Source organism: Montipora capricornis, chromosome 7 (assembly GCF_036669925.1).
Source record: "Montipora capricornis isolate CH-2021 chromosome 7, ASM3666992v2, whole genome shotgun sequence".
Lineage (NCBI taxonomy): Eukaryota > Metazoa > Cnidaria > Anthozoa > Scleractinia > Acroporidae > Montipora > Montipora capricornis.
In genome coordinates this window covers 1,733,625-1,743,624 of record NC_090889.1, presented here as the reverse complement: position 1 = coordinate 1,743,624, position 10,000 = coordinate 1,733,625, and the positions used below count along the sequence as shown (strand labels likewise).

The window sequence follows — 10,000 nt, the reverse complement described above, 5'->3', positions numbered from 1 at the left end:
CCGGTGACGTCACTTCCGGTTAACATGATATTTTACAGCAATAAACGTGAACACAATGATTCCAATCCACAAAACCAACTTATCGACCTGGCACAGCTCCAGCAAAGCTGTTTCCAGCAATAACGGGTTGCTTATAGAACTGCTGAAAAGCAGGTTTTCGAGATCATTCGATGTGTTTTAGGATTTCATCAGTGGGAATCACCTGCCTGCTCTCGATATAGCTGCTCATTTGGCGCTGTGAGCATTAAACCTTACTGTATCTACTACACTTGCTTCCATAACAGCTTTAATTCATCGCCCATTTGCATTCGTACCAATGGGCCGATAAGGTATGACATATGAAAGGAGAAGACGGCCATTGCCATGGTGACGAAACAAGCTGGGTTTTTACCAAGATAGCGTTCTAGAGTAGAGTAAGTGGTTCTTTAGGGTACTTTAGGGTTCTTCCCAACCAAAAAATCACATGTCTACAATGATCCTGTATGTAGAACATAAATAATAATCAGTAGTTTTCTCCATAGCATCGATCCTCAGAAAATAACAGTGTTTGACACCGCTGCCCATATGTTAAAGCTCGCGGTTTAAGGGTCAGTTCCTCCGAGACACAGCTTGCTTAGAGGATACAATAGTCCTATATACTTTAGGACAGGCATAAGATCCCATGTTACCTGATATCAAGGAGTAAGCATGCAAGAGTTGAACACACCCTACAGGTAGCGCACTATAAAAGGATGGTCAGTCACAGCGTAGTGACAACCAGGAAATTCAATCCCTTTAAACAGCTTGAGCAAGCCTTAGTAATCGTCGAGTATGATAGTCGGTTAATATGAAAGGCGTGGAGAAACGTTAACACGTTGTTCACACTCGGATGTAGTGGATCAGTTTTCTCTTGTAGACCAGATGCACGCCATGCATTTGCGCGGATGTGAACATATTACTGCTTTGCTGCCGCTAATTATTCAAGAGGACATTAGTAAGTTGGCAACCTCGCCCGGAATGTTGCCCTAATGAACTGTCGCCTGACACCTTGCATGCCAGGGGTTGCCGTTCTGGGCTCAGGGGGTGAGCATCCCCATGAGAAAATGTAATTGTTAGTGAATTGTGACCCATTCACAGGGAAAGCACCCACCTATGATGCTTTCATGTCATGCTTCCAGGAAACATAGGCACTAGTTTGATGGTTGATTCTACTTGCAAACAGGTCAATCTGGGGAACAACAAAATCCCATATATATACAAGTAAATAATGCGATTCAGTTCCCATTATGATCCCATCTTCAAAACGGCGCGATAGAGAATCTGCAGTTACATTAAACCGCACCGGTTGACGCGCAGCAGAAACGCCGACTATGCTTCTCAAAGGGCCTATAATCAAATTACCTTAGCAATTGTATTGCATTCCTTGTTCCTGCATCCCCAATGCCACTGATGTAGGAAATAGCAGTCATGTTGTAAGGCATGTTCCTGATGCGCAGAATGGACACTGACCCGAGTAGAGACCCTGCCCCACGGAAGGCGGTTCAAGAATACTCAGTTTGCGTTTAGTGCATTATGGCACCCCGACCCATGCGTGATGCATCCACTGTAAAAGCGATATTTGGGGAAATCGTAATGACCCGGAAACCTGTGGAGACAGAGATGACTCACCACTCTAACAGCACCAATGCTGTCAGCAGACGGAGGCATGTTTACAACGAAAAACCTTATGAGAGGTGTGCCAATTCTTTGTCCCATTCCAAGTGTCTATACTACAAAGGACCACACTCCACCCCAGGGAAAGTAGACGCTAAAGTTCCTATCAGTGTGGCAACTTCATGGATTGAGAACTACTGGGCGCACAAAGCTTAGTGGCACAAAACAACGACTTTGTCAGCCTCCGAATATTTTTACAGGAATCCTAAGAACTCTAGGCACTGCGTAGGGTGAAAAACAGACTGGGTCGGGTAAAACACAAAACGCAAGCGCGTAAATAATTGGGCAGTATGTGAGGTAGCCTTAAGGCAGGCCTCCTCAGAATCCTCCATGTAAAAAGAATTATCAATATAACCCAAACAATTAAATCCGTACAGGGTACGTATGGTGGAAAAAAAAAAACACTGATTTTAACACCCTGGTAAAGATGCAAGGACTACCTGTCAGTCCCTTGGGTAGGGCCCAAAAACGGAACAGAAGACCCGTCGATACAAACTTGAGATATTTTCTGAAGGTTGGCAATATAGCGATGAAATTGAAGAAATTGGGAAGGTCCATAGGGCATAAAACACCCAGGTTTCATCAACCTTATGGTACATCTTGAACTTACAGTAGGTCAATGTTTGATTTAAAGACTTCAAACTGAAAATAACACTATGAGCCCCAGGTTCCTCTTTTGGTCATAGGAATATCGGAGAAACAATTTCCCCTGTTTCCGACTGACACCGTTCATAGATCATTAATTCCTGCATCAATAGCTTCTTGCTCAATAACAGAAAATTTGAATTCAAGTTCACAGCTAGATACACACTGCAAGATAAACGGGTCGGAAGTCAACCTTGCTATTCGCAATTAACCAGCTTGCAATGGTGCAACTGACCTAAAAACGGTATCAACATTACTCATGTAACCAACCTGAGGATTACAGTTTAGCAATTTGTCTTCTTATTGGACTGGGATCATGGTTGACGGCCTTGCTTCTTCTTGGTTGTGGTAGGATGTGGTAGGAGCTCTTCTCCCCTAACAAGGGCATTGCAGAATAAGACTTGCTACCTACCAAGAAGCAAACTGGGCGTTCAGGTCTGGTTTCAGAGATTCTCGGCCACGAAGATTCAGTTCCCGGGTTCCTGCCAATGCTAGAACAAGTGAATGTGGGAGAGTAGCCTAGAGCCGGCTCGCCTGATGCTTTATCCCAGGCATTGATGGTGGCACAAAATGAGAAAACAAAAAAACTATCGAGCTTTCTGAAGAGCCCTGTCTGAGGATTTGGTACAACGAATATAACGTTGACGTCACCTATTGTAATTAATATGCCAACCAGAGCCTCATTAGCTGTCCCAAAGGGTCTTTAGTTCCTGTGGTTGGCACACTTGAATAACAAAAACAATGTTTGTAAACAGAGATCATCCCTACTTGCAGACAACCGATTACAAATAGTTCTGTTCACTTTTGAGGAGACTAGCGATTAGCAATTTTCTGGTCTTAAGTATTTTTCCACCAGCCCCTTTAGCTTTGTTTTAGGGATATCGCCTTTGATAAGGTCTTCTAGCATAGTGGCCAGCTTGGCGTTAACTGGGGCACCTGTTTTGTCAGTTGCCGAGAACTCCTCTGCTAAGTTGTCAAAGCTTGACCTAGGGGACTCCCCTAAGTAACTTGCAAGACACCAGTAAGCACAGGTGAAACCTCTGAGTGTTAGTCATCACTCCTGATCACTTTCGGAGCTCATTCAGAGCCCTAAATTTAGCTTAAATCTCTTACAAATCTCTTGTTTCAGGGAAGCGACTATCCCTGTAGCTCTGCTTTCCTCGAGGAAGGAAGCGGTGGGGAGGCCTCTCATCTAAGTTTTGTGTGGTTGCTAAAATGTAAACAACCGAAAAATATTGAGTTCTGAAGGACCAAGAACCTCAAATTCGGGAAAAAAAAAAATTATGTTTCCCTTCATATAGCCATTTCGCTAAACTAGAAGCGGCTCCAGCCAGGAGAAGCGATTGCCAAGCACAGTTCTCGGGCATCCACGTGTCCGTTGAAGAACACGTCAACTCGCGAGGTAAACTATAACCTTCTTTCCGTCAACTGTTGAAAACATTAGGACTCAAAGGGAAACTATAGCTTAACGTTTCTTACCCTAACAACCGCCTCCACATTGGATAGGACGGCAAAAAGCGAGGCAAAAGGCTCTCGACCAAGTTCAGTCTTAAATGACAACTTGTTGCAAAGCACTGTTCTCCGGCATCCACGTGTCCGTTGTGGTCCATTTCAATTCGGGAAACTATGTCTCTCTTTCCCTCAAATGTTGAAAATGTCAGGACTTGAAGGGAAACTATAACTTTCTTTCCCTTAATAACCGCCTCCGTATTGGATAGGACAGCGAAAAGCGAGGCACATAAGGCTCTCGACATAGGTTAACAGCTTCTAAACGACAACTTGTGAAACGTCAATTTTTCCTCGTTGCACTTTCCTTCCTCAGGCTTAGTTTTCGAGATAAACTGAATAAAACAACAAGAAGAAGTTAATTGAAGCGACATTATTTTCTTACCTGCAATAGTAAAGACAAATAAAGAGAATAAAAACCCGGAGACCACAATAGCTCTGAACAACACGGCTTCGCGATGTGTACTGATTATCCACGGCGGCACGTGTGCATCTCATGTTAACCGGAAGTGACGTCACCGGGATTTGGTAGAATTGATTTATCAATGAAATGATTGATGGAGATTTATTCATTCATGATTGATTCATCAATGAAATGAATCAATGATGAAATGGTATATAATAGCATAGCTTCACTTCAATTCATATCCGCAGTTCATATATGATTCATTTCATATACCATTTCGTCATTGATTCATTCCTCACGGGACCATTAGAACCCTCAAATGACCAGCTCCGTACGTCAGTGGCTTCATAGCTTAGTTGGTAAGAGCGTCGCACCGGAATCGCGAGGTCACGGGTTTATACCCCGTTGAAGTCCTGAATTTTTCAGGTTTCTTTATGCAATTGCAAAAAATGCTCTCATAACTGCGAAAATCATAGCTTCACTTTATTTCATATCCGCAGTTCATATATGATTCATTTCATATACCATTTCATCATTGATTTATTCCTCACGGGACCATTAGAACCCACAAATGACCAGTTCTCAACATCAGTACCAGTGGCTTCATAGCTCAGTTAGTTAGAGCGTTGCACCGGTATCGCGAGGTCGCGAGTTCAAACCCCGTTGAAGTCCTGAATTTTTAGGCTTTTTTACGCATTGTAAAAATTGCGTTTATAACTGCGAAGAACATAGCTTTACTTGATTTGATATCCGCAGTTCATATATGATTCATTTCATATACCATTTTATCATTGATTCATTCCTCACGGGACCATTAGAACCCACAAATTTACCAACTCTCAACATCAGTGGCTTCATAGCTCAGTTCGTTAGAGCGTCGCACCGGAATCTCGAAGTCACGGGTTCAAATCCTGTTAAAGTCCTTAATTTTTCAGGCCTCTCTACGCAATTGCAAAAATTGCTCTCATAACTGCGAAGATCATAGCTTCACTTGATTTCATATCCGCAGTTCATATATGATTCATTTCATATACCATTTTATCATTGATTTGATTATTCTTACCTTTCCGTAAATCGATAAGCCTCTAGATGACCAGATATTTATTAGTTTTTTAACTGAATCCAAACGCTCAATAAAATTCTTTTCTTTAAGCAGTTTCTGATTATATGTAAAATATACACCTAAAGCTTTTTTTGCCTCGTCAGGCCATTTAATACCAAACGGTTTTGCTTTATAATTTCGCAATGAACCAATCCACGTGCCTTCAGTTTTCGAACAATTAATCTTGACCCCGAAATAATTTCAAATGAATTTAATATTTCAGATAGCTTTATGGCCGAATCTGTGTCTGCAAGAACAGCCGTTGTGTCGTCAGCAAACTGTAAGGGCTTTGTTTCCTCGTTTCCAATGTTAATTCCTTTGATCGCTTCCTTTTGTCGAATGGCAATTGCTAAAATTTCCACCATAATTGTGAAAAGAAAAGGAGAAAGCGGGTCACCCTGCTCCAAGACTTGCTCAGTGGGTGTAGGTAGGATGAGTGACAGGGGTGATAATTCCTTTATCTCCTCCATTTCTTTGAGGCCACAGCGTTGTTTCCACCACTTGTTTGTGTGCCTTCTGTCTTCTTCTTGGTGGGAGGTTTGGATGGCCGAGTGCGTTTTGGAATCGGTACTAGTTGTTCTTTCTTGTCAGACATGATGTGGTTTCATGAAAAACAGTGAGCAAAAGCTGCGATTTTGCTTTGCTCCTCTGAAATCTCTCATTTTTTCTTCAACTCCAGAGCAGGACAGAGCTCTCCCCAAGCCAGAACATTTACCGATAAAACAATATACACACACAATCTCGTTAGCATAGCCCCGTTACCCTTGTCCAGCGGAACGGACGCTGAAGGCTCTGGAATAATCCAAAACCGGCACTAGAAAACTCTGATACCGGCTAAATAACTGCGCGTGCTTGAGGGGAGAAGGTTAGAAAAGCAACAAGAACACTTTTCACTCGCAAGACAGTACACGTGAGTATAACCAAATCTAATGCACTCGAAACCCTTAAACCGCGGAGAATCAAAAGTAACGAGAGACATTTTTTTTTAATCAAAAACAGATTTCAGTATCTGGTGTGTCACGCAAGTGACAATTGCAGTATTTTCAAAAACAAAAACGTTGCCGAACTCGTAAGTTGTAAAAGGATTTATTTCTTGATCAACCTCAAATAGATAAGAATCCAGAAGAAATCACGATTTTTGAGTTTAGAATTTGAAAATGCAAGGAAATGAAACCATTTTTCAACAGCCAATTTACTATGGCCTTTTTGGATTCGACCAGTTTCCTAATGATTCTGGGAAGGAGATTGCCGAACACAGTCCTATTATCTTATGCACCACACACTCGTTACACGAGCGTGTGCTCAAACACTTCCGAAAGTATTTTTCCCGCGAAAAAATTGTTCTTGAGCTAGGGTTGTGTTGAAACTCGCCCCATTTTTTTTTTAATTTATGCATGACCCTTTTTTTGACATTGTCATTGACGAAAAATCCCTCGTGTACGTACGTGACGTTTATCTTATTAGCCCAGCCCTAATTTATGCAACGTGGAAACGAGGGTCTTGGGTCTAAATGATCCCACACAACTACTGCTGTTATTTTGCATTTTTTTTTTTCAAACATTCGTTCTCAATTTATGATCCCAGCAAAACATTTTTCCCTTAATGGGGAGAACATTTCCCTCTGCATATTGAGAGAAGAGGAGAAGAGCAGGGCGTAGCAGTCTCCCAAGCTTTATTTATTTATTTATTTATTTATTTATTTATTTATTTTTTGAGAGGGCATTTATGTTATACGGCCGTGTTGCAGTTTACGGACGATTGAAGAGAAGCATTGGGTAAGAGAGAAACAGTTTCGGCAGTGGCACCAGATGTATAAGGTCTTGGGATTTTCCCTGCAGTTGATCCACTTATACGTTATCGTTGATAAACAACGAATCAAAATGAAAGAAAAAAGGTAGAAAAATAAAACTATCGCATATCTTATTCTTTTTTTTCCCTTTTTTATGTCATTTTCTCCTTTACTTGGACTTTGCCATTACAAAAAGTTCGTAAGTAGCCTTTCTTTTCCTTTTTGCTTTTTGTTTTTTTTTTCATACATATGTTGTTAATTTATAAATGCAACAAAACTTTCGGTCCTTAGTGGGCAAAACATTTTTTTCCTGTATATAGAAAGAGCCTGACTACAGAGTGTAGCAGTCGTCAAAGTTCTTTAAGGTCTCGCTATAGGTAAAATTGGGAGTCTCGCTTAATTTGTTTTATTTTATTTTATTATTATTATTTTTTCTTTTCCCATCCCTTGAATCGATTGGCTGTAAAGTATATTTTCGCAAAACAAATATCTGATTAATTAATTTTGAAAACCGCTTAAATTCCTTTTCTTTGTTTCCCGCCATAATCTGCGCGCTAAAAATAATTGAGGTATCATGTCTGTTGAGTTCTTCATCTCACAATGATTTTACAAACACAGTTTAATTTAAACGGAAAACATCCAACATTCAACATTCAACCTTTTACATAGAGCAAAAAGCAATATATATACATATTCTTAGATCCTAAAGGAATACTGGGGTAACAATGTAATTAAGGTCCTATTCAATCGGACAAAGCATCAAAGTTGTACACAATTGTACACAACGCTCAGTATACACAATACTGAATCAGTTCCACAACAACTTCCCCCTAGCCTAGCACGTTCTATTATAGGCGATTAGTTAAATTTAGGTTTCTTCTTGCGTCTAGACCTTCGCGGCCTATCCGGACCATACTCGTTACCAGTTGGCATCCTGGGGTTTCAACGTTTCCTTTTGGCTGATGTCTCCGCATTGCTTGACCTTTTGTCTTTCATCTGTGGAGAAGCTTTCTCCGCTCCACCATTTGAATGATCTCCGCTTTTAACTGATGGGGTTGGGGTTTCACCTGGCTCCACGTCCTCTGCTGAGATGTATCTTGGATGTAGCTGCTCAACATGCCTCCGCTATATTGGTCGCATTGGGTAGACCCTGACACAGACAGAACGAGCTCCAAGCACTTTGGTGACCACAGCAGGTACCCATCTTGGGTCTTTGTCTTGACGTGGACCGCAATAGAGAGCATAGCAAGAGGTCCAAATTGGGTACTGAGGATCTAACCGGCCTGCTAGTGTTTGCGCAGCTTTTGCAGCTTGCTTGCTCTGACGCTCTTGAGCCTGGTGAGCAGGAGACGGAATAAGAACATCTATGGCCGTTCTTATTTGACGACCATTCAAAAGCTCACTAGGAGAATAGCCACAAGGTAACGGTGTTCTCCAGTACTGCATGATGAAACGCTGACGAGAGACTCTGGGGGTGTTTCCGACTTTGTCAGTGATCTTTTGAACGTCTGGATCAGCCTTTCTGCTGCTCCGGGTAATAGGGGGCTACTGTCAGATGTACGATCCCTCTTGACTTGCACCATTCCTGAAATTCCTCCGAAGTGAAAGTCGTTGCATTATCCGATACCAGGGTATGCGGATAAACGAAATGCGCAAAGTCCTCCTCCAGCAAGTCGATGGTAGCTTTGGAAGACGTAGAGCTGGTTTGAAGAATGCATGGGTAATTGGAATACCCATCCGTAAGTACCAACCAATTAGAACCTAGGAAATTGATAGCGTGGTCAACGTGCACTCGGCTCCAAGGTTTCTCTGGAAACATCCAAGGATGGACAGGAGATTTTGGAGGTTTGTTTTGATGTTCAGCACAAGGTTGACATGCCCGACTGACTTCCACAATACAGGAATCTATCCCCGGCCAGTAAACTGCCGTTCTTGCTAAGTGTTTCATACGCTGCATGCCGAAATGACCTAGGTGCAGAATCTCCAACACTTTTGGTTGCAGGCTGGCTGGTATCACCACACGAGCTCCGTAGAAAAGACACCCATTGGACACTGATAGGGAATCGCGAATCTTCTTGAATGCCTCTACTGTGTAAGCTGTGTCCCCAGTGCCATTACTTTCCTCGCGAACCTTTCCTAAAGGCCAACCCTCTCGAGTATAGCGTACTACAATCGCCAACACCCGGTCCTTTTCTGTTTCTTTCGGAAGTACTGTTGGGTCTCCTGGATTAAGCTGCAAACCAATGGTCTTGATGGAACAAATGCAATCTGTATCCGCCTTGCTTTCCCCTCCATCGAAACAAGAGTCGGGGCCAGCTGGCAAATGACTTAGTGCATCTGCATTTCCATGATCAGAAGTCTTCCTGTACTCTACTGTGTACTCGTACTGACTTAACATCAAAGCCCATCTTGCCAGACGATTAGCAGCTAATTGAGGAGTTGCCTTTGTGGGACCAAACAGAGAGAGCAAAGGTTTGTGATCTGTCACAAGAATAAACTTCCTTCCGTAGAGAAAATGGTCGAACTTTCTCAGTGTAAAAACAATTGATAATGCTTCTTTCTGTATCTGGATATAGTTTCGTTGCCTTTCGGAAAGAGTCTTTGGAGCGTTGGCAACTGGACGCTCTGAGCCATCTTCGTAACGATGGAAAAGTACAGCTCCGATTGCAACATTTGAAGCATCACAGGCTATTCTTATGGGTAGGAATGGGTCAAAGTGTGCAAGTACAGTGTCTTCACACAACAGAGATTTTACCGTGTCGAATGCTGCTTGTTCCTCTGCACCCCAAATCCACCGAGAATTTTTCTTAGTCAGCCGGTACAGCGGTTCCAAATGTGTGGACAGATTGGGCAGGAACTT

The 10,000-nt window shown here is 42.3% G+C and overlaps 1 protein-coding gene across 1 annotated transcript in view; it reads left to right on the top strand.

Moving 5' to 3' along the window:
* Positions 1-10,000, top strand: part of LOC138055283 (uncharacterized) — a 361,306-nt gene that overhangs the window by 94,315 nt on the left and 256,991 nt on the right. The window lies entirely within an intron of this gene.